Consider the following 26,594-nt stretch of genomic DNA (forward strand, 5'->3'; position numbering starts at 1 on the left):
AGTCCTCAGAAACTGCTTAGGTGAAATGTCACTATGTGGAATGTAAAGCATTTGCTGCTTTGCAGGATTATGTTGTACAGTGAACACAATCTAGAGAGGGCTATTGGGTTAGACGGCTCAGAAAAATAGATTGAATGTTTTCAAATTTAGTTGCCTTATTTTCTGCTGCAGTTCTGAGATTTTCAGATTAATAACTTTTGTTGTGGCTTGTGTTTAGTGCTTTGTTAGTTTTTTTTAAACATTGACACCAATGAATGTTGGTTTATAGCTTGATAAGGAATCAAAAAAGGAAGATGCATAGAGTTGTTAATCTGATTTTCAATCAGTCCTAATATGTTAGGAGACTATTGGAGGAAAGTTACCGTCAAGGGGGGAAAATGAAATGCAAATCTAGAAGCACTGCACTTAAAGTTAATCAGAATGTAACTACAAAAGTTTATAGTGAAATTTTTTTGATAAAACAACCTTTCTATAATCTCAAAATTAAAAAATGGAATTATTTACAGGTTTTCTTTTCACACCATTCTTTTCCTTTCATAAAAATCAGTAAAAAAGTTGCTGTTACTTTGATGTATTTTCCATCACTTTGGGTCTGTGAACACAATTATGGGTTGTGTGTCACCAGAAACAGGATAAAAAGTCATCAAAATTATAAAAATGTTGGCAGGTGAGGTGAAATGAGGAAGGTATGATGCAAATGCATCCCTTTGTGCTATGTCAAGCATAAAATGAAAGTAACCTTCATTGCAGGGAAATGGCTATGAAACACATTTGAGAATAACAGCTAGATTTATATTGGCTTAATATTAAGTTAATATTGATGGAGATCAAACCAGTCAAAACATGAAGTGACACGCTAATTCATATTATTATGTAATTTAAGCAGCTCTATTTTTCTATAAGTTTAATAAAAGGTAGAGTGAAATTAATTCATCCCTAGACATTTGCCATATTTAGAGATCTCATACTGTCTGCTATGTCTATCTTCTCTTAATTTGTTCAAACAAACACTTTTTCGATCCTTAAATTAAGCTGGCTTTTTGCTTTCTCTCAAGACAATTGCACATCATTAGAGAGCTGGTGGAACAAGTACAATTGCAAACATCTGCTACTATGGTACAGTGATGCTGTAAACTGATCTTTAGTCATTGTGACTGCCAGGATTTCAAGTTTATGTAAAGGTCACATTGTTTGATTGTGGATAAATGACCCTGGGATGTCATGTTATCACTAAGGGCCTGTAAAAATATTTTGATTATTCAGTAAATTTGTTATGTGAAGGGAGAAACTATGTGAAGATTTCCTTGTGTGCTTGTTTATTACTTATGAAATATTCTTTATTATTTATATCACATGGTATTTTCAGTGCTGATACCTAGACAATAGTACTGTAATATTATGACATAATGAATGCTGCTAGACATGGCTATTTAAGTTCATATAGACTATGAATACTGCACATGAACAGACAGTTTTCCTGAGTTTAAAACTCAGGACTGTTTCTTTTTCTTTTTACTGTCACTACAGGAAAGTGACTGATCTATGATTGCTGGCATCCTATCTTTTATAGTCTGGCAACTTGTGTATGATCCTGCAAGGATAGTTTTCCCTAACATATCAAAAAAATATTTTACCACTAATTACAGAAGCAAGTTGTACAAATAAACAATCTCAGACTAAATCCTAAAATGTTCTTATGGTCCCAGCTATCTCTGTAGTCAGAGAAGCTATATACCTACTCCCCTTTAGGGGTCAGGGTCTTTGTTTTGTTTGGACAAATCTTCAGTTAGTGTAAATTGGAATTGCTTCATTAACTTCAGAAGGGTGATAACAATTCATGCCAGCTCAAAATGTGGTGCCTAATCTCAGAACTGAGAGAGAAAGGTTTTAAGAAAGGGACACTCCATATCAACTTAAAAAAAACACCCTCTGGTCTTAAAACAAGATGATGGAAAATGTAATGCAAGTTATAAATAGGGCCATTAATTTGATATACAATGCTCTTAGAACCATACTACATAAAGCATCCATATTTACTTAGCAGCTACTGTGCTACCAACATGAGATGGCAAAGACATTACATGAAACCTTCCATCATATCGTATTAGTTATGTCTTCCAGACTTGTTTAAAAACACATAGCTGTACAATAAAATTTCTAGATTTAACAACTGCCCACCTGTTATTGTAATACCTAATCTTAAAATAGGGTTGAAAAAATCTCTGATTTCTGATTCGGAATCTACTTGGATTATGTAAGTTTAGAATATTGACTCTAGCGTTATTAAATTGAAATTCCTCTTTGGGTTGAAAAAAATGTGAAAACATTGAAAATAGTGGAATTGATTAGAAAACCTTTGTTAAAGCACAAATTTAAAAAAAGAAAATGAATTGAACACATAAAACTCTGTCTACAGAGAAGTGAAAAAAAAAACAAATGATAGGGTTAGGTGATTGTGTAATGAAGATAAATTGAGTTTCAGTTTCAGAGGACAAAGGCTGAAGGCACAAGCACCCTTCCCATTGTTGAGATCAAAAAGACAGACAAGGAATATAACACCTGCAAGAACCTCCAAGGTCAGTGAATCCAATACACATAAAAGCAGGCAATTATTTCATAGTGCCTTATACATGTAATTCATAATGTCACATTACACTGCCTACAGATGGCTTGGGAAAGGGGTTTACTCTCACTATTCTTTCCCATTGGAAGAGAGTACAGATCTTTATTTCTTTTGTGACTAGAAACAACTTCTAATTACCATCCTGAATTTATTAATTTCAATTCCTCATAAAATTTCAGAGTCCTCGGAGTTACCCTACTTTGCTTTCAGTTCAGTAAACAGTACACAAGGGTTCGTGTCAAGGAATATTAAAACAAATTTGTATACTGAATGCAGAGGCAATCGGACTACATTTTGTGGTGGTCCCTTCTGGCCTGTTTTCACTTTTCCCATTGACCAGCTTAATAACAGCAATTGTTCAGAAACTAGAATTGAAATAGCATGAAGGGCTGTTATAATGACTTCAGCTTCATAGTTAACTTACCCAATACATTTCTCCCAGGTCACTAGGGATTTTATAAACTGTTATTTGCTATTTCAAGGTGTTTGATGGTGTGTGTTTTGGGTTTTTTGGGGTTGTTTTGGGGTTCTTTTTTGTGGGCTTTAAAAATTATTACTCTTTTAAGGAAATATGTTTATTTCTTTGTCAGATTTCATTCATTGAGGTTTTTTTTTCATTGAGAAAAAAAAAAGCCATTCTCCAGCTAAAGATAAAGCTTACATTCCTAGGGAAGAATGAGTTTTCTGACAGGTAATATCTTGCCTTGCTGCTTCTCAAGTCTTCAACATTTATGTAGTTGAGTAAACTAGATGGATTCAGTCAATAATACGCATAAAAATATCACATTCGCATAAACATATTTTTAAGAATGGAATGGAATGGAATGGACTATTTCAGTTGGAAGGGAGCTGCAGGAATCATCCAGTCAAACTGCCTGACTAGTTCAGGACTGACCAACATTTAAAGCACGTTATTAAGGGCATTGTCCAAATGCCACTACCTCCACTGACAGGCTTGGGCATCAACTGACTCTCTAGGGAGCCTGTTGCAGTGTGTGGCCACCCTCTCAGTAAAGACATGCTGTCCAATATCCAGTTTAAAACTCCTCTGACACAGCTTTGAACCATTCCCACGTGTCCTATCACTGTATCCCAGCTAGAAGAGCCCAGCTACTCCTCTACCTCTCCTTCTCAGGAAGTTGTAGAGACCAATGAGGTCTCTATGCATGCTTAAGATCACAAGCATTTTCACTAATGCAATCTAGATGTATATAATTTATTGATCTTTCTGTAGATGCAACTTAACTAATTCATTCAAAGACTGGAAGACAGTTGTTTGATGTGACCTGTGAAAGTAATTAAAATGCTGTTAATGAAAGATTTTCATGTTCTGTCTAGCAGCACCCTTGTTTATAGTAAGAATCAAAATTCTGGATGTGCTCCCTATATCTCAGAAGAATAAATTCATTTTGTCAAAAGGATACATTTATTGAGGAGTTATTTTACATTCGGTGCATCTTTGGTGATATAATTACAATCACATAACTGCAGATATTATCCTGAACATTTCCTACAAAGACCAACTCTCTCTAGCAGTTACAAGGTTTAATTTGGTTACAGAATAACCACATGCTGTACTCTATATATTAATATTTGTTGACGTGATCTTGATCATGCTATTGCAGATATCTGGAAATATCAAATGATACCAAAATTATCATAGTGCGTCACTTGCAGTGTCTGAGAGAAACTATAGTTCTTTTGCTGTACATTTTTTCTCCTTTTTACATTCTCCTTGTAAGTTTTCCCAAACCACTAATCAATTTCCTAGTCCTTGCATGTTCCACACAAGACAAATAGAAAGGAAGGAAAATAGCATTTCTTATACCAAATGGCTGCTGAAACATTTTTCATTCAACCATCAAGACAGTCTATGTCCACTGTTTCAGGAAACCATGATTTATGCAGTGTTTCAAAACCTGTCTCCAGAGGGGAGTTTTTTCACACTCAGTATCCCTTAAGGATATAGTGAAGTCATTGAAATCATTGCCAGACTTCATCCACAAGAAAGATTACGTGTTTTCTCTTTTAATTCCCTCTCTAATTTAGATACTCCAAATTTCTAAAATCTTTTTATTTGTAAGTGGAAGAAAGAATACAGACTGGTGAAGAAAAGGACGTGCTATCTATGTCCTTCCATCTATTCCATCAACAATAAGTAATGAAAATCAAAGTTTCCCTCTTTAAAAAAACTAAGGAATCACTTTAAAGTTGTACAACAAGGTTTTATTGAATGCTTATTGGAAAATCTAATGAGCTGTTTTTCAGAGAATCCCAGTGATCTAGAAAACACTCCAACAAGCTGCCATTCTTGGTGTGTAGACATTGAACTAATAGAAAGCTTTATTCAGTCTTAGAGAAACTTAACTCAGCTTGAAATTAATCTTTTATAATAATTCCTGCTTGGAGAAATCAATATGAAGCTAGGAAGCATTGTGTCCATTCTACCAGGCTTTAAATGCTCTGTTCCAACTGTATGATAGCCTATTTCTTAACAATATAATCTATGATACAAAGAGTCAATTATTTCTAGTCTGGACAATGAAGGCGCGTTCTGAACATGTCAGAGATATCAGCCAAACACAGTACATTTGAATGCAGTAGTGTTTGACAAAATTTTCTGAATGCTCAAGGGTCCAGGAAATATATAAAAGTTACAGAGAAAACAAATAATAAAATTAAAGCTAAAACTGAGGCTAAAGTGGGAAATGGATCGTATGACCTTTATCTCTGGAGATTAGTGATCCAATTCTGCATTAGGACCCACTGTGAAAATATTTTTAATGGCTTCAAGATGATCCCCTACATGCAGTTTATCTGCATTACATATTTCACTATACCAATAAGAATGACATCCATTTTTCTCCTAGAGAAAGATATATAACTGGACTAATAAGGGACACCTTACAGACCAGGACTGGTGTGTGTTGGCAGAGCAATGCGTGAAAACTGTAGGCCTGTAATAGGCAGGGGATTAAACATGGATTAAGGTGAACTGAAAGGGGCTATTGAGAACTCTGTATGACCTCGGTCTGCACAATAGTGCTAATATTCAGGTTTTAGCTTCATGAACACCATTTTCATCAGCGTAGTTATTAAGTATAATAAATTAATGTACATTTGATGATCAGGAACCTATAGTAGATTACCTTCTATGAGGCTAGGTACTGCAAATCATACGAAGACTGCACTTTTCACTTATCCTGATCTAGAAGTGTAATAGAAATGAGTGTAGGCTACTATTTAAAAATATTGCAATAATAATGGTAAACTAATACAGTTGTAGAATTTATTCACTTTTTGTTGTGGAAGCCGTACAAAGCTGAAGTTCATAAAACCAGCTTGATTTATCACAAGTAATAATCCAAACCATTTTTAGAGGTATATTCCTGGTGATTGTTTCATACATCACAAAGTGGTTTTGGAGTGTGTTTTTTCTTTATTCTGTTTTGGCATTCAGTTCAAGTTAAATCTTCATGTACTAACTTTTTGACTTCCACCAGTTCTTTCTATTGTTCTTCAGCTATGCATTCATTTAACTGTCCTTTACATTAATTCTCCCTGCTTTTGGGATTCTCTGAATGATAGAGTTGATCCAGTTATGAATGCGACTACAGGAATTCCCAGAGGCTGAATTTTTTAAAGCAGCTGCCTCCAAGCTGGTCCCTCAGATGTCACTGGTACCATGTTGCCCAGGAGACACTGACATTGTGTGCAGCTAGAAGCAATAATAAGTAAAAAATAACCCAAACAAACAAACCTGACACTGGCAACAAGAGCGACCTTGCGATATCGCCTGTGGTCTATCAGCTGCTCACTGATATTTCTAGCCCTTCCATGCTTAAGAATTTCTTGGATGCTCCAGAAGAACTCTGCTGGTCAAAACTGCTGCAGCAGTAGGTAAACAGGACATAAGAAAAGAGCAACAGCACTGTAGTGCATTTTGAAGGGAGAGGATCGAGGAAGAGATGGAAATAAATAGGCCCCCTTCCTCCTGTTCCATCCTTCCTTCCAAGTGCAATAAATGCTGATGGTAGATTAATTTGGGAACGAGGAACAGAAGCTGATCTTTCCATGTCCTTTGACTTCTACAGACAACATGTTCTTCCTTTCATAAAAGGAAATAAAAGTAATTTACTTGAGGGAAGGGAAAGATTAATTGAGCACATCTTAGAGGAATCAGTCTCTTTTTTATACACTTAAAACCAAAATATTCTCAGTAAACCCTTCTGTACTCTGAAACAAACACCCTATAAAGAGAAAAAATCAGTTACGATAAAACATTTCCCTTGGCAAAAAGGTTTCGCACAGAGCATGTTTCTGCTGAAATACTAGCTATGTGATCAAGAGGGAGCCTTAATCTTCCAGCGTTGGCATTTTGTTTATACATTTAGCATATGTTACTCTTTATAATTGTTATTATAGAACATAGTTTAAAAATACCTTTGTCTTTGGTCAATAACAGTGCTTATGAAGAAATTAGAGTGCATTTTCCTCTCTTTTTGAAATTCAAAGACCCAGTCTTTCATACACGAGATTTCAAACAGTACTTGCAAAAAGTATAGAAAAATACATACAGGAATAAAAATAGTATAGAATAATTATATATGTAAAATATATATATTTATATATATATTCTTAGCAGGTTGCTGCAAAATGTTCATAATATACCCTTAGGGTAACGTGAATTTTGCCCTAAGAGTAAAATGCAAGCAGAAGGTATTGAAGGGTAAAAATGTGGGTACTTTTTTTGCTAATACCAAACTGATATATGTGCTCTCATGAAAATTGCAGGAGGCTTAAGGACTTGATATTAAACCTGGGAAACTGTGGATTTTGACTGGCCTTGACTTCATTCCATCTGAAATTTACAGTAAGGTTTCTGGCTACTTTTCTCCTAAGGCCAAATTAATTCTTAGTGAAGAGCTATGAAGGTTAGATATCTTTTATCTGGAATAAATTAGATTACTAGGACCTCATGTTATTCCACAGGGAATTTAGTACTTTTCAGTATCAATCTGTTCCCATCATTCTCCTGTTAAGAAGTAAAAATGAAAAGGATTTTTTTCTCCGCAATCAGTACAATCTCTCACATTTGTTTGAAGCATCAGAATTAGAAACTGTCATGGGATTTTATCTCCTATATGATGAAATAAAAATCATAGACTCATAGAATCATGAATCGTAGAATAGTTAGGGTTGGAAGGCACCTTAAAGATCATCTAGTTCCAACCCCACTGCCATGGGCAGGGCTATCCCACTAGATCAGGCTGCCCAAGGCCACTTTCAACCTGGCCTTGAACACCTCCAGGGACAGGGCATCCACAACTTCCCTTGGCAACCTGTTCCAGTGTCTTACCACTCTCATGGTGTAGAAATTCTTCCTTATATCAAGCCTAAATCTTCCCCTCTCCAGTATATACTCATTCCCCTTCACCCTACCACCACAAGCCTTCCTGAATAGTCCCTCTCTAGCTTTCTTGTAGGCTCCTTTCAGGTACTGGAAGATCGCTGTAAGGTCTTGTTGGAGCCTTCTCTTTTCCAGGCTGAAAAATCCCAGCTATCTCAGCCTGTCCTCACATGGAAGGTGCTCCAGCCCTCTGATAACCCTGGTAGCACTCCTCTGGACCTGTTCCAACAGTTCCATATCCTTCTTATTTTGAGGATTCCAGAATTGGACATGGTATTCCAGATATGGTCTCACAAGAGAGGAATAGAGGGGAAGAAATACCTCCCTCAACCTGCTGGCCACACTTCTTTTGATTCAGCCCAGGATACAGTTGGCCTTCTGGGCTGCAAGCGCACACTGCCAGCTCATGTTGACCAGCACACCCAAGATCATCTCTGCAGGGCAGCTCCCAATCACATCATCCCCCACCATGTAATGAAGTCGGGGATTGCCCCGACCCAGGTGTAGGACTTTGCACCTGGCCTTGTTGAACCTCATGAGATTCTCACAAGCCCACTTCTCCATCCTGTCCAGGTCCCTTTGGATGACATCCCGTCCTTCCAATGTGGCAACTACACCACTCAGCTTGGTGTCATTTGCAAACTTGCTGAGGGTGCACTCAATCTTGCTGTCAATATCATTGACAGAAATATTAAATAGCACCAGTCCCAGCACAGACCCCTGGAGGACAGCACTTGTCATGGATCTCCATCTGGACTTTGAGCCATTCACCACTACTCTTTGAATATGACCATCCAACCTGTACCTTATCCACCGTACCATCCACCCATCAAATTCAAATCTCTCCCATTTATAGAGAAGGGTGTTGTGGGGGACCATGTCAAAGGCTTCACAGAAGTCTAGATAGATAGATCACATCCATTCATTGACCCGTGTCAAAATGTATCAGAAAGTCTCATCTAGGACATGGCTTTTCTCTTATGTTGACAGTAGGATGAAAAATTGGTTTACTGCCCTTGGTTTCTGTCTTGATTTCTGTTTCTGTCCCCTTGCAAGATATAAAATCTGCTTGGAGATCAGCATAAAACAGAGTAAACTGTATGACACAAAGGCAAGTTTAATACACTTGGAAAATTGTGACTGAGATCAGGAGTTGTATAATAAGGCATCTTTCCAAAGAAAGAGGAAAAGTATTTACACCATTCAGCTTCAGACGTGCAAATGCAGGTGCTTATCTTAAGAGACTTATTCTGCTATGTGGTCTGTAATGGGTGGAGCTAAATAGATCCCATGCAGAAATATTAACTTGTATCTAATATAGCTACAAGGCTTCATAGAGTACTATACATGGTGAAGCTTCTGCCAGTCTCATCTAGGTAAAATTCCTTGCTTTTATATTGACATATCAAAATTTCTTCCTTTTATTGTACTTTGGGCTGTGTTATCTCTCCTTCAAAGAGCATTTGCTAGCCTACTGTTGTACAAAGGCCATATGCATCCCTGCTTGTATCATTTGTAAGAGTAGTCATCTTTCTTTCATATGCTTTAAAAATGTAAAATGTGATACAGTAAATGTAATATTCACAGGACCAAGGGAAGACTTTAAAAGAATTTCTGAGTAGATGTCTGTGTATTGCCAACAAAAATATAGAAAATTACAGCACTAAAGAAAAAAATAAATCACATCTGTGCTAGGACAACATTCTATCAAGGAAGAATAATTCACTTTGTCTTACCTTGGGGTTGGATACTTACTGCTTCTTTAGAAAGTGTGTTTCTTTTGTGCTGTGTATGTCTGTGAATGTTTTATGAATCTAATTGGACTTTGGAATCAAGTTTCTTAGACAGACACAGTTTATTCAGAAGAATAAAGATACAGCAGAAAGTTATTGATTTTTGAGGAACCTACGCCTTGTGAAAAACTAACCAGACATTGCTTCCAAATCAATACTATTACCCTTGCTGTTTCAGGACTTCTTAATCTGACCCATATTGTGTTTCTAGTGCAAAATAGTCTGTGCCAACATTTCTTTCCTAAAAGCTGATTTCTGTTGTCCCTTTTGTCCATGTTCATATCTCCCATTAGTATTCCTCAGTATGCATACATGCATGTCTCTGGATAAGAATGCTTGTGTTAATGACAAACAAAGAGGCTGTCCTCCCATGTTTAAGGAATTTAGAGGTTTAACAAACTTCAAAGTTTTTTTCATAAAGATTTAGTCTTCTTTAAATGGCGGAACTGAAAATATAAATGTTGTACTTTTCCATGATGCTTAAATGTTGTTTTAGAAGAAACAATACTAGAAGAGTAAGGTCTTTTCGGTCTCTATTCCCAAGGGGTTTTCTCTTAAAACCGTCATTACAGTTCACATTTGCAAATATCAGATCTTGATAAGATTTGCCATATCAAAAGCAGAAACATCCTGCAGTTTGCCCAGCCACTAAAGAAATTTTAGATAGCGACTCACAGTTGGGCAGCTTCTAGTCAAGGGAGTTGCTTTATAGACCTTGAGCAATTATTTCCCCACTGTTCATGAATGCTGTTCTATAGCTGATCTCAACTTTCAAACTGACTTATTTTAAAAATAGCTTTTATTTTATTTTACCTCACAGTCATTCAGTGTTATCTTTCTTGAACTTGAGAAATCATGAATGTTGGCTTTTTTTCAGTAACTTCATCCAGTTGACAAGAGTAAATTTCCCATGAAAAGACTGCTAACCTTCTTTCATGTTTAATGCCTTCTGTAACTGTGTAGCAGGGCTTTTATACATCCTTACTTCTCACTTTGCTAAGACTAGTGGTGCTTTCAGTTTTATAATATGCATTTGATACAACCTCCTTCTAATCAAATAGTGATAGAATTACTAGCAGCTATGAATGATGTAGCACTGAACAGAAAGAATATATTATTTTGCTGTTAGCTTTTTCAGTATTAATTTACTAATCAAAAATAGATTTGCTTCTATATATTAGTCAGGCACTCATTTCCAACACCATACTGGAGACTGATTCTTCTATTGCATGTTACATAATAAAATTTGCATTTAGGGTACCTGTAACAATTATTTTTTTTTTCCATTCTGCTTCAGAAAATGACTTTTATTTGTGCTTAATACTCAGTTACATATTTAGTGGTTTGGGTTATTTAATCAACTTTCTACACTTCATAACTTCTCTATTTTGTTATGCATTGTGTTTTGAATTTCCTATGAATGCCTTCATAGTATCATTGAATCAAATTTAGTGTTTAGCTAAAGTTTTTTGGTTTTTTTTTTATTTTGTTCTTCAACAGATCTCATTAGCTGTGGACAAAGCTCAGACCTGTAGAAAAATGCTTGACTTCTGGATGTTTTCTGATGTGTCTGGAACTAGGTGGAGTGATGCTATTTTGTCATAGTCAATGTATGGACAACTGGCAAAGAAATCTCTGCATATTTAATATAGCCATGCTGTAAATATACAAGAGACAGTCTTTTTTTGTCATTGTGTTTCGATGTTCCCTGCTGTAATCAGTGTGGCTCCACAAAGACTGCTGCTTTTGGAGTGTTCTTTAGCAAAGGGCAGAGTGCAGGACAAAGAAGTGTCAAGACTTACTCTGTGGAAAACACGATGACATTCAAATTTTTAACCCATCAGTTAATTTAATAAATGTCTTTTGTCAGTCTTGGCTGATCATATCATAACATTTCTTATTTAAAAGAATGTGCAAAGCTATAAAAAATGCTTTTTACCTGGCAGAGTACCGTGAGCTGGTTTTGTATAAAATATCTTTCCCTATGATCTGGAATCTGAGAATCTTTGATGCCCTGAATGTTTATAATTAAATCATTACTCTACGGAAGCCACCTATTTTTTTTAATCAGTCATTATGTTTGAATGTCTGTAGAATCATTACCAAATACCCATGCTTTAAGTGGAGTGTGTTTGTGTATTATGGCAGGGAACCTGGGAAAGCTGATACTGAATCAATCATCCTTATCTGCATTAAACAGTTCAAATTCTGTAAACCCTGGGGTAATTGCAAGAAAGAGTTAAAGTCAATTTAAAATAAAACACCAGCTAGATTCAAACTTAAAAATTCAATTACAGTTTTACAGTGAAACGACTGTGAAAAAGAAAAACCACAGGCCTTTAAAAGCTTCTCAGTAACTGTATCTCAGATCAGTTTTTTCTTTACCTGAGATCTCTGATTAAATTTGAAGAGAAGATATGCTCCAATTTAAACCTTCCTGTTTGTTTATTTATTCATGGTTTTTAATATTTGGAAGACTATAAATCACTTCTGAACTATGATATTTTCAATGTTATACTGCTGGTGCAGACCATCAATAACAATCTCAAACTCATTCTCTGAAATATTCATCTGCATTTCTTTATATTTTAAAACTTCTCATCTGTATCTGTTAGTGATACACATAATTATATACATAATACACATCAAAACACTATGTATGTACAGAAGAAGTGCTCCAGACACATTCACAGTTCATCAGATCCTAACATACAGCCTGTCAGTCCTGAAAAATCAGATCCTTACAGTTTGATTACACTCTTCTGGGTCTTTCTGATCTTTACTGACCAAGACTTATATTGCCATGTCATGAAGTAGTTTATTTTCTATAGTAGTTTAGGGTCTCATTGAGAACAACAAAACCAAAGTGTTTAGATCTAACATTCTCATTGTATATAATAACAATAATTTCCCTTAACAGAACAACTTTCATTTAGTTTCCAAAGCACTTTATGAATCTTGTTTAACAGGAAAATTTAGCCATTCATGAGTGGAATGGTTCAGCTCTTACTAAAAATTTAAGCCACACAGCAAATTTCAGAGATGGAAAACAAGTCATCATATTTTGAAAATATATGTTTAACTACATAAGGAGAAGTTTAGTTCAAACAGAAGCACTTATACACTGGCCTCTTACCTAAATATCTAGGATAAAAATATATCCTGTTAGACAAGAGTTCTCCCACCACAGTTCCTATGGGAACTTTTGTCATCTCTCAAAATGAACCTGAACTTCTTTAGAGGTTTATCATTCGTGGTCTAAGCAGATGTAGGGGGTTTTGGCTTATGAGATCTGACAGGTGTATATTCTCAAAAAGTGCAGGAAAGCATGTTTCAACAAGAGTTTGAGTCTTTTAAAAGGTTGCATGTGTTCCTACTTGCGTCACGCACAAAGAGATAGTCACAAATGCCTATTTTTACCCAAGTCAAGTGCTGTAGGCTCCTGTAAAAGGTAGATTGGGGTCACTTGCAATGATGAAATAGTTAAAAATTGATGCAGAGCTGGCAGTTGTGTTTAATCAACATGTCTGCAATACATGGGGAAAAAAATAGGATATTGCATTTACCCTTTAGTATATTCTGGCCTATTAGAAAATTCAGTCTTTAAAGTTAAGCATAAACATCAGACCCAGCTTAAAGAAAAAATTCACAGTAATGACTATTTTTAATATCCTTCCAGTATTTGGAATATTCCAGAATAATAAACAATGCCATATATGTGCCAGACTGCAGGGCAGTCTGGATAACCAGGGTATTTACAGGCTGGTTAGTCTGACATCCATCTGGACAAAATAACAGAAAAGGTAACAGAGTAATCAGTTAATAAAGAATGAGAGGGTAGGGATATAATTAATGCCAGTCAAAATGGTTTTATGGAAAATAAACCTTGTCAGATAAAGCTGATTTAATTCTTTTATGGGAATACATGTTTAGCTGATAAAGATATTGTTGCAGGCTGAATATGTTTAGATTTTTGTAGCAGCTGTCAATGAGAACTTGTCATTGAATAAGAGTGTTTTCAGTGTTCAATCTGACAGTATTCAAAATCTTTTTTTTATCTGGGATCCAGGAATATATATGAAATTGCTGCTGAAAAAAAAGAAAAATTAATAGGTGACAGGCAAAAAATGGTAAATAACAGTGAGGGACAGGCTTACGCTAGAGAGGCTTATGACTGAGCAGCCTGGAGTTATTAGAATGGCAAAGTTGTTCACGTCTAACAAGAGATTCATATCACTGACATTTTCTCTAACGCTACATAAAGGTGATTTGAAAAACCCTGATGCTAAAAGACTGTGTGGGCAGTACTGGAAAATCAGCTTAAAGTGAAATGGTGCTATAGCCAAAATCTTCTGAAATTCTCATCCAGAAAAACAAGGAGGTGGTGAATTGATCATGGATAATGTCTTTGGAAGATTTTTGCTGCCAGTTCATTTTATCAGATATTAAAAAATGGAAGAACAGGTACAAGAGTGAGAAAATTATACCGTGGACTAAAGCTCTAAAGGCTAAATGTGTGTAAAAAATCCTTAAAAATAATTATAAAAGAGAACTTTATAGCAGTGGAAATCTAAACCTAATTCCTCATATACAAATACATCTGTTAACCTTCTGGAATTTGTATTTTGACTTACTCTAAACCTCTTCAGTTACTCAGTTAGCTAAAGTATTCTATTTAGTAGTGCAAAATTTATTTGATTTATGACTTTCCAAAGTTTCTGTTATTTCCAAGTCACAGCATGTCGTGAAGTCATGCTGCATGTTAATACTTGTTACTGAACTGCCATCTAAATAAGCAAACCTGAATCCTTCTATATTACTCAGGTATGCACTGCTATTAGAGTTCTTATACTTAATATGGAAATAAATTTTGTATTATTCTTTGAATAACAGTTTGAGAAACTAGGGTAGAAGTATTTTCCTTCAAGAAAAAGAAAACCTCAATAGAGCCTTACTCTCTTGAGGTTTTGTACTGTGAAGAAAAATCAGTAGTAGGTAATTTCCAAAGCCTGAGGAAATGATTTTACTCATACCTATGAAGAAGGCTTTAAATTTAATGTATTTAGAGATAGGTATTGTTCTGTCTTTTGGCACTAGTTTGAATTTTCCTTGCAATGTAGATTCAGATTGCAGTCTTCCATAGTCTGAATTTCATTACCCAACTTAGAGGAGAAAATAAAATGCATCTCAAATAATGGAAAAATATAATTTGGACGTTATTTCTTTCGTAAATGTGACTGTGAAAGTGAATGATTTACTGTGCTTGAAGAATCAGCCCTTCACCACAGATCTATCAGGAGAAAGACATTGACTTGTAGGATTCTAAACTTATTATTTGAAATACTCATTTTATGAATTTTCATCGCTTCCAAAGCTAAGCAATGTCCTTCTCAGTTCTGAAGAGACTTACTAGGGGTTGGGGGCAAATAACAGCTCTGATTCAGTCTCTAATTTTTTTTTGTCAGGGATTTTGTAACATAGCTCATAGATATTTAATTTATACTAGTCACAGATGTAGGAGCACCATGTGAAGGAGATGCAGGACACGCTTGCGTGCGCTGGGCTGTGATGGACTCTGAAGGCATATTTTGTGGCCAGCAGTCCATTAGTATGTGGCGTACCTGCATGTGTACATAGATCCAGTTTTGTTTTCCCTAACCTTTTCTTTTTACAGCTCTGTCATTCTAACTCTGCTGTAGATTGCCATCTGTTGTCCATGTGATTGCTGTCCTGAGGTAGTTGTGCTGCTGCGATTTCTGGGCATGTTCTCTGCAGATCCCTGAAAGGCATTTACGCCTAGCAGTGCACAGTTCTGTTTTCTTTTAAGGTCCTTTCTGACTTCTACCCCAGAACTTTACTGCAACTCTCTGCTCTAAATTTTGTGTGGAGGTGACTTCTAACTCCCTGGTAGCTTACTTGGCATTGAGATACATTTGATGTTTTTCATGAAAGCCTACATTAATTGTCTAGATTTGAACCTGTAAACCTGAAGCCTAAAATTCCTGCATTAAAGACCGTGTAGCTTCCAGCATCTGGAGAACTTGCAAATGAAAACTGGAGTTTATTTGTACAGCAGCACTGCAGTTCCAGGCAGGAACCAGGCCAATGCCAGATATTTATTCCAAATGTGGAAATAGCAGCAAGAGCGTGGTCAGGGAACTACACTAACATGATTACTTGGTTTCATGAACTGCCCTGGAAGACAAAGCAGCTAGCCCACAGCTTGGGTGGTGCCTGCATGGCACCACCATTTCTTGCAAGGACTTGAGGGATAATCAAGAAGGCAAATAGCATCTTGGCTTGTATCAGAAGAGATGTGGACAGCAGGACCAGGGAAGCGATTCTACCCCTGTACTCTGCACTGGTGAGGCCACACCTTGAATTCTGTGTTCAGTTTTGACCCCCTCACTATAAGAAAGAAATCAAAGTTCTTGATTGTGTCCAGAGAAGAGTGACGAAACTAGTGAAGGGACTGGAAAACAAGTCTTATGAGGAGCGGCTGAAGGAACTGGGGTTGTTTATCCTGGAGAAGAAAAGGCTGAAGGGAGACCTTATCACTCTCTACCCTACCTAAATGGAGGTTGTAAATAGCTGGCTTTTGCTGTCCTTTCCCAAGCGACAGGTGATAGAAAAAGAGGGAATAGCCTTAAGCTGCATCAGGGGGAGTTTAGTTTGGACATCAGGAAAAATTTCTTCACAGAAATGGTTATCAAGCACTGGAACAGTGGGACCCAGCCAGGGAGATGGTTGAGTCACCATCCCTGGAGATGTCTAAAAGGCGAGTAGATGAGGTGCTTAGGGACATTATTTAGTAGTGGACAGGTACAGTTGGAGTTGATGATCTTAAAGGTCTTTTCCAACTCAATGATTCTATGATTCCATCTCCCCTAACGTTAGACATTTAGGCTCCTTTTATAGACCGTGCAGAGAAATGGACCTCAGTACAATGTGATTTATCTGATCTATTGTAAACACTAGGGATACCATGAGACAAATGTGACCTAGAATTATCTGTTTCAACTGACTGTAAAGCAAGACTACATAAGTAATGCAGACAAAAATGCCTACATTTGGTGAGATGAATGCCAAGACAATTGTGAATGATAGGAGCTGCTAGGCTAAGGCTGAAGTTGAGTGAAGAACATTTAATTAGAGCTCAGACTTAAGAATCTAGATTTCAGCTCCATATCATTAAATATGATCAATTCATTTAAGGCATCTTCATCCTAGTTTCCTTTACCACTCTCTTACACTAGAGAGCGAACTGAATGCCCTGGAAGAAAGATGGCAGCACCTTCATCTAAATTCATTGTTCTTTTCTTCTGATGTAAAAACCTACTTTTGACCTCTGCTCTCAAGATTCACCGAGTAACCATACTGTCTGCTTTCAAATCTTCACCTGACGTGAAAGTGCATCTTGGTTTCTCATCCATGTTTAGACTATTTCTCTTAAAATTTCTGACTCATCTAATAAGTTTACATACAAGGTATGGATGAGATCAAAAGCATACTCCAGGTGTTTTGCTTTGTCCATGCTAAGTGGTAGATTTTATAATCTCATTGTTTGTTCTCCTTATGTCCTGTGGCTTTAAAAACAGTATATACCATTGAAACATTATCTACACGTGTACTGTAAACATTACTCATGCTGCCCCAAACACTCAAAGGAACATACTGGTGACATTAAGGTGGCTGCAGCACAGCAGAAGGAGGGAAGATTGTCTGCATCTGAGCTTAGTCACAAGACAGGCCTATCTGTTCTTGTGCCACAGGGCTCTGCCCACCTGACTAGCTCTGATCATCTATCCAGGATCTATAAAAATGGATAAAATGCTACTTCAGTCACAGTATGTAAATATTCCCTACTGTGCCAAATCCCCTAAGCACCCAACCCTCTAATAGGGGCTGGTAATTTTGCTGGAAGTCTTGATGACGACAGCTTGCCCATCCAAGCCAGGAAAAGGTAGATGGGTGGAGAAGCCCTGGGAAGCCTGTGTAACACATGTTGTCAATAACCTACTCAGTAGACAGTTTCCATCCTATGGGCAGTTCAACAATGACTTTGCATAGCACTTAAGCTGGAGAAGGTCAGGGTTTCTTCTGATGAAATGTGATAGGTAGTCTGTGGAGAAATGCAGTTCCCTTGCAAATTGAACAGTTACTGACGAGGACTAGTTTTAGTGTAACTTTGATGAAGAAAGGTCTGTTAAATATCGAGGGGAAAATCCCATCTAAGAATGATTTTGCTTTAGTGATGGAATGTAATTCACATTTCCTAATAATGAAAACAAAGAGAGAGAGAGGAAATGGGAGAGGAGAGAAAGGATGGAAAAGAAGAGCAAAGATCTGATAAATGTCGAAGTCTATGGCCTATCACATATAAAATTACTGTGCTGTGAAAATAAAAATCTGTTCTGTTCTGCTTAGTTTAGGTTCAGAAGACAAAGAGCATTGCTCTGTTCAAATAAACCTTTTCAGTGGGCCAAATATGTTGGTAAAAACTCACAAGCTGTGTTCTAGCATTTTTTTATTCTGTCAAATTCTCCTCAGTTTCTTCGGGCATCTCCAGTTATCTCTTTAGTGGACATAAGCTAATAAATCTGCAATGTAAACTGTTCATCTCACTTGTATTCTAGGATAAGGTACAGCCATCCAAAATGTAGCTCCACTGATATGACAATTCTAAACTACTTGTATGACTTAATGTGCTACCAGTCTCTACAGATACTATATTTTGCTTCATGGCTAGAATTTCCAGTTTTTATCTTATTGCCATTTACCATAGTATTTGTTGTGTGGGTGTACTGCTACTGAACGAAGCCTAACTAAATTTATTTTACAAATGCTGTGAGCTTAAACTGCAGTAACTACTCTGAAAGTTATTATGCCTTATCAATGTGCAAATTCTATGTTCCTACCCACACCCCTCTTGCAGAGCTCTAGGTCTGCAGTTGGGCTTTGGCAGTGCTGTAGGCTGTAGTGCCTTTTTCTGCTCAGCTAGTACAAAAGCCTTGGCAGAGAATTAGACATTCATATATGTTTGGGAAGCTGCATCAGCAGATCCAAAAGGAATTTAATCAATACACTGAGTTTTAGAGTGCGTGCATAACCATGGTAGAGATCAGTAAATAAGTTCATTCCCCAAAAATTTCCTTCTTTCTCTTTTCCATCCCTTCCCCACCTCTATTGGCCACAGCTCCGGGGTACAGTAAACGTCACCTACAGTACATTAGAAGAGCTGGAGACAGGGCTACAGCGTATTAAAGTCTATGTGTTTCACTCTGGTAGAGCAGCTCCTGAAGAGCTGGTACAAGATGACACCAGTCTCAGGGGTGATTCAGAGCTACCTTCCCCTCCCGTCAGCAGCCTTCCATCCTGCCCTTGTGTTCCTGCTCCAACAGCCAGCACACCTCAAAGCCTGGCTATGCAGATGACTTTCAACAAAGCCCTTTGAAAATTAGCATGGCCATTTCCATCCAGGAACCACGTGAGGGGTACTCAGGATGTACCCTGAGGTACATGAGACCTAGCTCTGGGAATACAGAGATGTTAATTTTATGATGTTTTCTCTCCTTACCCATCCTATTTGTAGGTAATTTTCAAATTTTCTGTTTCATTTGGTCTTAGCCCATTTAACACATCTCTCAAATGTGTTCAGACACATGCATATCACCTCCTCAAGATTTTAATGCATCTGCTAGTTGCTACCTCAATCCTCAGTGTGAACTCTTTTTCACAATCATATCTTCCGGTTTGGGGTTTCTTTATGGGTTTTTTCCCCCTACTGATCAAAATAACTCACTCAAAATGAAATGGAAATATTCTTAGGAAAATGAAAATTTACAAACTCCTGAGTGAGCTGCAAATGAAGTTTCATACCATACATTCAAGATCATTATAAAGCAATTATACAAATTATTCATGAAGGATCTCCAATGACAAACATAAAAATATGTGGAGTAATTTTGGGAATAAAAACATATTAACTTCCAGTGCTCCCAGACTGCTAATTCTTCTCCCCAAATTCTGCAAATTATAACATAATCTATACTTCTCTGTGTTTTTAACTTCCTCGTTATTTATCAATTCTATTTTTGTCTGTAGATCTTTTTAGAGGAAAATAATATTTTAATCGGAAGACATTTAGATTTCAAATCAGTTGGAATCAATCAATTTCAATCAGTTGGAAGAATAAATTAAAAAGTTTTTTAAAGGTAGCAGAAGACAGAAAAGAGTTACTCAGACATCTTTTGTGAATTCATTTGAATATTACTTAAAATAGTCCTTTTTTTGGAAAAAGACTATTTAAATGTATGGCATTTGTAGCACTGGTCTCTGCTGCTTGCCAACTATATCATTCGAGCACACAACTCGCAAGAAGCTACGAGTTATCACTATTCTTAGAGGTAGATAGCTTAGGAACTAATGCATTCATTAGTCTGATATCAAGGCTGCATCTGCATGATAAGAGAATTAATATTATTTTTCTCAAAGTATCATAGAGACTTTTTTACGTTCTCTTTGAAGCTTTCTCAAAAACAACAAAATAAAAGCCTAAGTTTAAAAAGTGAAGAGGTCAGTTCTGTTCCTTTCCAAATTAGTGTTGTTACCACCTGCTGAATTAATGCTGTTCAAAGAGCTACCTTAACTGCCTTGATCGTAGTTTCAATTACTTTGAATGTTATAAATGTCAAGGGAAAGCAAAAGGAGCATGCATTTTTGAACAAATGACCCTTTATTTCCTTACTAATGTAATTTTTTAATTCAGTCTTTGAGAACATTCAGCTGAACTTATGAAGTTCTCTTACAGGGCTGCTTATTAGCTTTCAAGCTTTAGCTGTCTTCATGCTTTTACAATCCTCTATGAATGCCATGTCATCTATGCATGTAGAAGGGAGAGGTAAATTGTGTTAATTAACTGTTAATATTTAGGTACTCACTGACTCCTGGTCAAAAATCATATAGTCACATTTTATGTGAGCAAAAATGGCTTAAAAGCCTGACTACTTTTAGGAACTGAAGTGATGAAGCGTTTGGCTAGTACTGTTCTTTTCCAGAATGAAACAGGAAGTTTGAAAAATAAAATGCTTTCAGAATGACAAACCATTTAGCATAAAGGAAATAAAAAAGAAATGTTGCTGATCAGCTGAATCATTACTGTCCATTTGGAAGTATGTCTTCTTATACTTTTATTTTCCTTTTCCTTTTAAAATTACCTTGCAGTCTTGACTTCATCATCCACAATTTTTTTCTGGTACCCTTTCTTGCCTTTGCTGTAAATAAACACTCGAGAAATGTGGAAGTAAAGCAGTATTCTTCATATGAGCAGTCTGGGGTTCATATTGAAGCAAAAGAGTAATTAAATGCACAAAATATAAGTAGGTTTTAATTTGTGTTTCCCAGTGGAATTGTGATAAATCAAGTTCAATTATTACCTGTTGTATCACTACATTAAAAGTTACCTGTTATATCACTACATTAAAATCACTACATTAAAAGTACTTTGCTTTAGTCAGATGAGGAAAAACTATCATACACATAAGTGAAGGAGGAACATGTTTGAACTTTACAGTCTACAAATAATCCCTTTCTTAGCAGAGGTGGGCTTGAAATTGAGGCTGTAACTTTTAAACAAGCTACAGTCTTACTTTATTATTACAAGCTACAGTAGCCTGGAGGCTTGAAATTGCTGAAAAATCCAAGTTTCAGGTTCAATATTAAATTATATCTTGTTTCTAGTTGTTATTAGTTGTAGCTTACCTATTGTGTAAGAAGGAAACTGAAAAATTAAATGAAAACAAGACTATTCACGTAGACTGAAAATTTACTTCAATTGACTCAACTAGTCCCTATTACTCCATCCTCCTCCTTTTCTTTCCTTTATTTGACATTACAAGAGCAATTTGGGGATTAGAAAGATTTTTTCCTTATTTGAGCAAATGTATAAACTCCTCGAACAGTTTTCCAGATGGGAAACTTTTACCATGTTTACATCATTGAACATCACTGAAGTCAGCAAAATCACGGTGGTCTGTCTATCATACACCAAAAACAGTATTAAAGTTCATAAGGTTGAACTACTGAACAATGAGGTAGAAGGTCTTCCTCTTGAATAGAAATCAGGGTCTGCTCACTTTCAAGTGCCCAAGAACTGGTGTTTGGATTGGAAAAAACCCTTACAATTAGGGAATTTTTTGAAGCACCATCTAAAGAGGAATGTGTGGGAATTTAAAGCATCTACTCTTCCTGGTGAAATTGTCAGCATTTGGCATGCATTTTCTTTTTTAATTATAAAAGGCTTAGGGAAAATATTTCTTTAAAAAAAAAAAAGTCTCACTTTATCAGGAGAATGCATTAACCTAGAAAATTAAGGAAGAAAGTCTCTTGAAATCATAGCAAGGCCTAAAGTAAAACAACTCTGAAGCTTTTAAATATTTTTTTCAATGTCATTTACCAATTTGAATCTGAATCCAGATATAAAAAGATCTTGTATGCATGTAGTGGCCACTGAGACAGATGGTGGAGACAAGCAGAATGGTATCTCCCTCTCCTGTAAATACTTATTCAATTGGTGACTTGAGGTGCCCACTATTAGAGCTCTTAATTTTTCTTTTTTAGTCAAATGCCACTTCCATTCTCCATGTAAAGATGCCCTAAAATATAAAATTCTACATCTGAAGAGCTTGCTTTAGCTTAACATAAATGTAGAGAATTTGTGCAACTTTTGACCTAATATTTTCGAGACTACTCATGCTCACAGTTGTGGCACAGGACTATTACTTTATGATTAATTTCTTCTTCTCCACTAACCTCCAAGGAACATTTGTCTCATAATCACACAAACAGGAAAGATTTGTGTCAATCCAGTTATTTTCGTGACTATAGCCATGACAAGTTGATGGCAGCTGTGTGTTTCACCACTGTTTCACAGAAGACAAAGAGGGTCCCTTTTGTTGTAGGGTTTTCCCCTTTGCTCTTCTGGTCCTTGGCCCCTGCAGCCTTTGCTACATATCCACTGCTTCCCAACATGCAAACCAAAATGCCCAAACCTAATTCTATCCATCTCTACGCATTCTTATCCTCCTCCTCTTTATGTTCCTATCTCTTCATACCAAAAGGCAGTTTCCTCCATAGGCATCTGTTGCCAGGGTTACTAGGATAGAAGAAAGAATCTCTTCTTGCCCTCTCAGAATTCTGGCAGAATCAGGCAGTGAAAGAGGCCCAGGCTTCCTGCTCACAGCCACAGGATGAAGAATACAAAAGTCCTGCTTGTAGGTTGTCATGCAGGATCAGTGCAGGGCTGGACAGGCTGGACAGGGAAGTGGTTGAGTCACTTTCCCTGGAGGTGTTCAAGGGGCGGGTGGACGAGGCACTGAGGGGCATGGCTTAGTGTTTGATAGGAATGGTTGGACTAGATGATCCGGTGGGTCTTTTCCAACCTGGTGATTCTATGATTCCATTACAGTGCTTGGTGAGGCTGGCTTTGCAGACTATATCCCTACTGAGCATTCGCTAACATCACATTCAAATGTCTCTTCAAGTCACACAATTTATACAGGAGCTGACTCACCAGTGTGACATGTCTGTCAAACTACACTTTGAACACTTTGAATTCCTGTACTGCCAGAGACAATTTCACACCTAAGTTCATCAGTTCAAAACAAAGAGAGGTATTATGATGCAAAATATGACATCGTATAATCATTTTGTCTATAGTCCAACCTAAAATTAATTTATTTCTAGTATGAGAAATATAATTGCTCATGTTTAAAAAATGCAAGAGAGTCAGTGTAGCAATACTGGCTATACTGGTATAGGCTAATCTTCAAAACAACAAAAAGATGACAATAAGACTGGATATTTGTGCCAGGATTGATTTTAGTTCCTGAATAACCCTAGCTGAAGTTTATGTGAATTTTTCAGAACAAAAGCTCCCCTGAGACTCTATTACTTCAAGACTTCTGTTGCATTGGTAACACTTGGGAAGCAGCACTGCCCTCAAAGTTCAGCTCTCATTAAACAGGCAGGAACTGAATGTGCCTATTTGAAAACAGAATATGACCTTTGTTCTCTCAGTGATTTGGGTTTCATGTCAAATGAATACCAAAGCAGAAGCAATTTGAATAAATTCACTTATAAGCATATAGCATATTGTAAAGTCATAGAATCAGAATGGTTTGGTTTGGAAGGGACCTTATAAATCATCTGTTTCCAACTCCCATGCTGTCATGGGCAGGGACATCTCCCACTAGATTAAGATGCCCAAGGCCCCATCCAACGTGGCTTTGAACACCTCCAGAGATGGGGTATCCACTACTTCTCTGGGCAACCTGTTCCAGTACCTCACTACCCTCAGAAGAAAATATTTCTTCCTAATATCTAACCTAAATCTCCCCTCTTTCATCTTGAAACTGTTACCCCTTGTCCTATCGTTACATTTCCTGACAAAGTGTCCCTCCTGAGATTTCCTGCAGGCCCAGCTTAAGTACTGGAAAGCTGCTCTAAGGTCCCTCCTGGAGCCTTGTTTTCGTAGGCTAAAAAGCACAACGCTCTCATTCTGTCCTCCTATGGGAGGTGCTTCAGCAATCTTATCCCCTTCGTGGCCCTCTTCTGGACTTGCTTTAACAGATCCATGTCCTCCCTGTGCTGAGGACACCAGAACTGAATGCTGTAGTCCAGATGAGGCCTCACAAGAGGTGCAGAATCAGCTGCCTGAACCTGCTGGTCACACTTCTGGTGCAGCCCAGAATATTGTTGGCTTTTCTGGGCTGCATGCACACATTGCCTGCTCATGTTGAGCTTCTCATCCACCAGCACCTTTAAGTCCTTCTCTTTGGAGCTTATCTCAATCCATCTCTGTCCAGCCTGTAACTGTGCTTGAGATTTCCCTGATCCAGTTGTAGGACTTTGCACTTGGCCTTGTTAAATTTCATGACGTTTGCACAGGCCCACCTCTCAAACTGGTCAAGGTCGTTCTGAATCCTTTCCTTCTAGTGCATCAACCATGCCATCCAGCTTGGTGTCATCAGCAAACTTGCTGAGGGTGTGCTCAATTCCACTGCCCATGTCTGTGATAGAGAGCTCCATGCATCCCAGCTAGTCATTGACATAGAGGGAAACACCCCTTCCTCATCTCCCTTGCCTTTCCTTCCTAAAGAATTTGTATCCCTCCATCCTAACACTACAATCATAGGACCTATCCCGCCATGTCTCTGTGATGCCAACATACATGCACAGGCACATGCACATCTCTAACTCCTCTTGTTAATTCCCCGTGCTACATGTGTTTGTATAGAGGCACTTAAGTGGGGCCTCCGATGAAGCTGTCTTACTGGCTGGAGATCTTTTTTGTTGTTCTTCGGGTGCTCTCCTGCTGACCTGTGTCCCTCCTCCAAGCTCTGGCATCTATTGCTAGTAGTGACATCGAGCTGATAGGAATGATACAGATTGAGGTTCCCCTCCCCAGCAACATCAGTTTGAAGTCCTTTTTACCAGGTTGGCAAGCCTTTAATCAAGGATGCTCTTCACCTTCTCTGACATATGGACCCCATCAGGTCCCATCCAACTAGATTTCTCAAAGCAAGTTCATGGTCCAAGTAGCCGAGCCCCTGGCTGTAGCACCAGTCTCGTAGACATTTCTAGATATGCCATATACTCAACTGGCTCTTTCAAACGCAATCCCTTTAATCAGGGGGATTAATGAAAAAAATTACCTGATCACCAGAGTCCCTTATCACTGTTCCATGGGCTCTGTAATCTCTCTTGATACTACTCAGACTACCCCTGGTTATAGCACTGGTATTCACTAGAAACAACAGCAGTAGGTACTAGTCAGTTAAATCTGTAATGATATACAGATATTTTCAGAACAACTCCAGTTCCACTTACTTAAATTACCTGAGCTGGTTTCTATTATTTCAGCTTTATTTCTACACACAGATTTGAAGCTTTCCTGTGTTTTTAGATAACTGGTTTCTTAGATAATTCATTTTTAACTTGTTTTATTTGGTTGCAAAGGTACTATTTGTCAAAGGAAAGCAACTTTAAACAGTTGCACAACAATGAAATGCTAACTCATTGGAAATGAGCATCTCTTTTAGTGGTAATGTATGGAAGTAAAGAGGAAATTCATGTCAAGATCTCTACACAGAATTCCTTTAATGTCCCTCACTGACTGCAGAAATATCTCATCCTTCACCAAAGATGGCACTTCCTGCTTCTACACAGCTCTCTTTATTGCAAATGCAGCACAAGCTTAAATCTCTTGTAAAAGACAGGATCTGCAATAGGTCCTTGCCAAATAAGCTTTACTCCATACAATGAGAGGAGGAGCTGCCCACAAGGGGAATAGGAAAAATATGATCTGCGAACAACAGGATTTAGAAAAAAGAGCATTTAAATTCTCTTTGAGGAACCAAATGAAAACTTTCCATAAGAGAAGATTTTCTCCCCAAGACAAACCATAAGGGTTTTAACTGGTCATCAGCTCCACCAGTTGACATTCAGGGCAGGACAGACACCTGAAAGACAGAGGAGATGTAAAGCTGGGAACAATTGATTTCAGCCCCTGGTAGATTTGGCAATTTCTGGTGTAACTGCCCTGCTCCATCACAGGGCTTTGCATTTCCCAACTCTCCTTCACAGTAACACTTTCCTATTCTGTACAGAGATGTTCACCTGGAGCTCCTAAGGCTTGTTATCTGTATCCATTAAGCCTTACTGAGCCTTTGAGGAAGTAAACAATAATCCTGTTTGACAGACAGATAAA

The sequence above is a fragment of the Phaenicophaeus curvirostris genome, chromosome 5, assembly GCF_032191515.1.
Source record: "Phaenicophaeus curvirostris isolate KB17595 chromosome 5, BPBGC_Pcur_1.0, whole genome shotgun sequence".
Taxonomy (NCBI): Eukaryota; Metazoa; Chordata; class Aves; order Cuculiformes; family Cuculidae; genus Phaenicophaeus; species Phaenicophaeus curvirostris.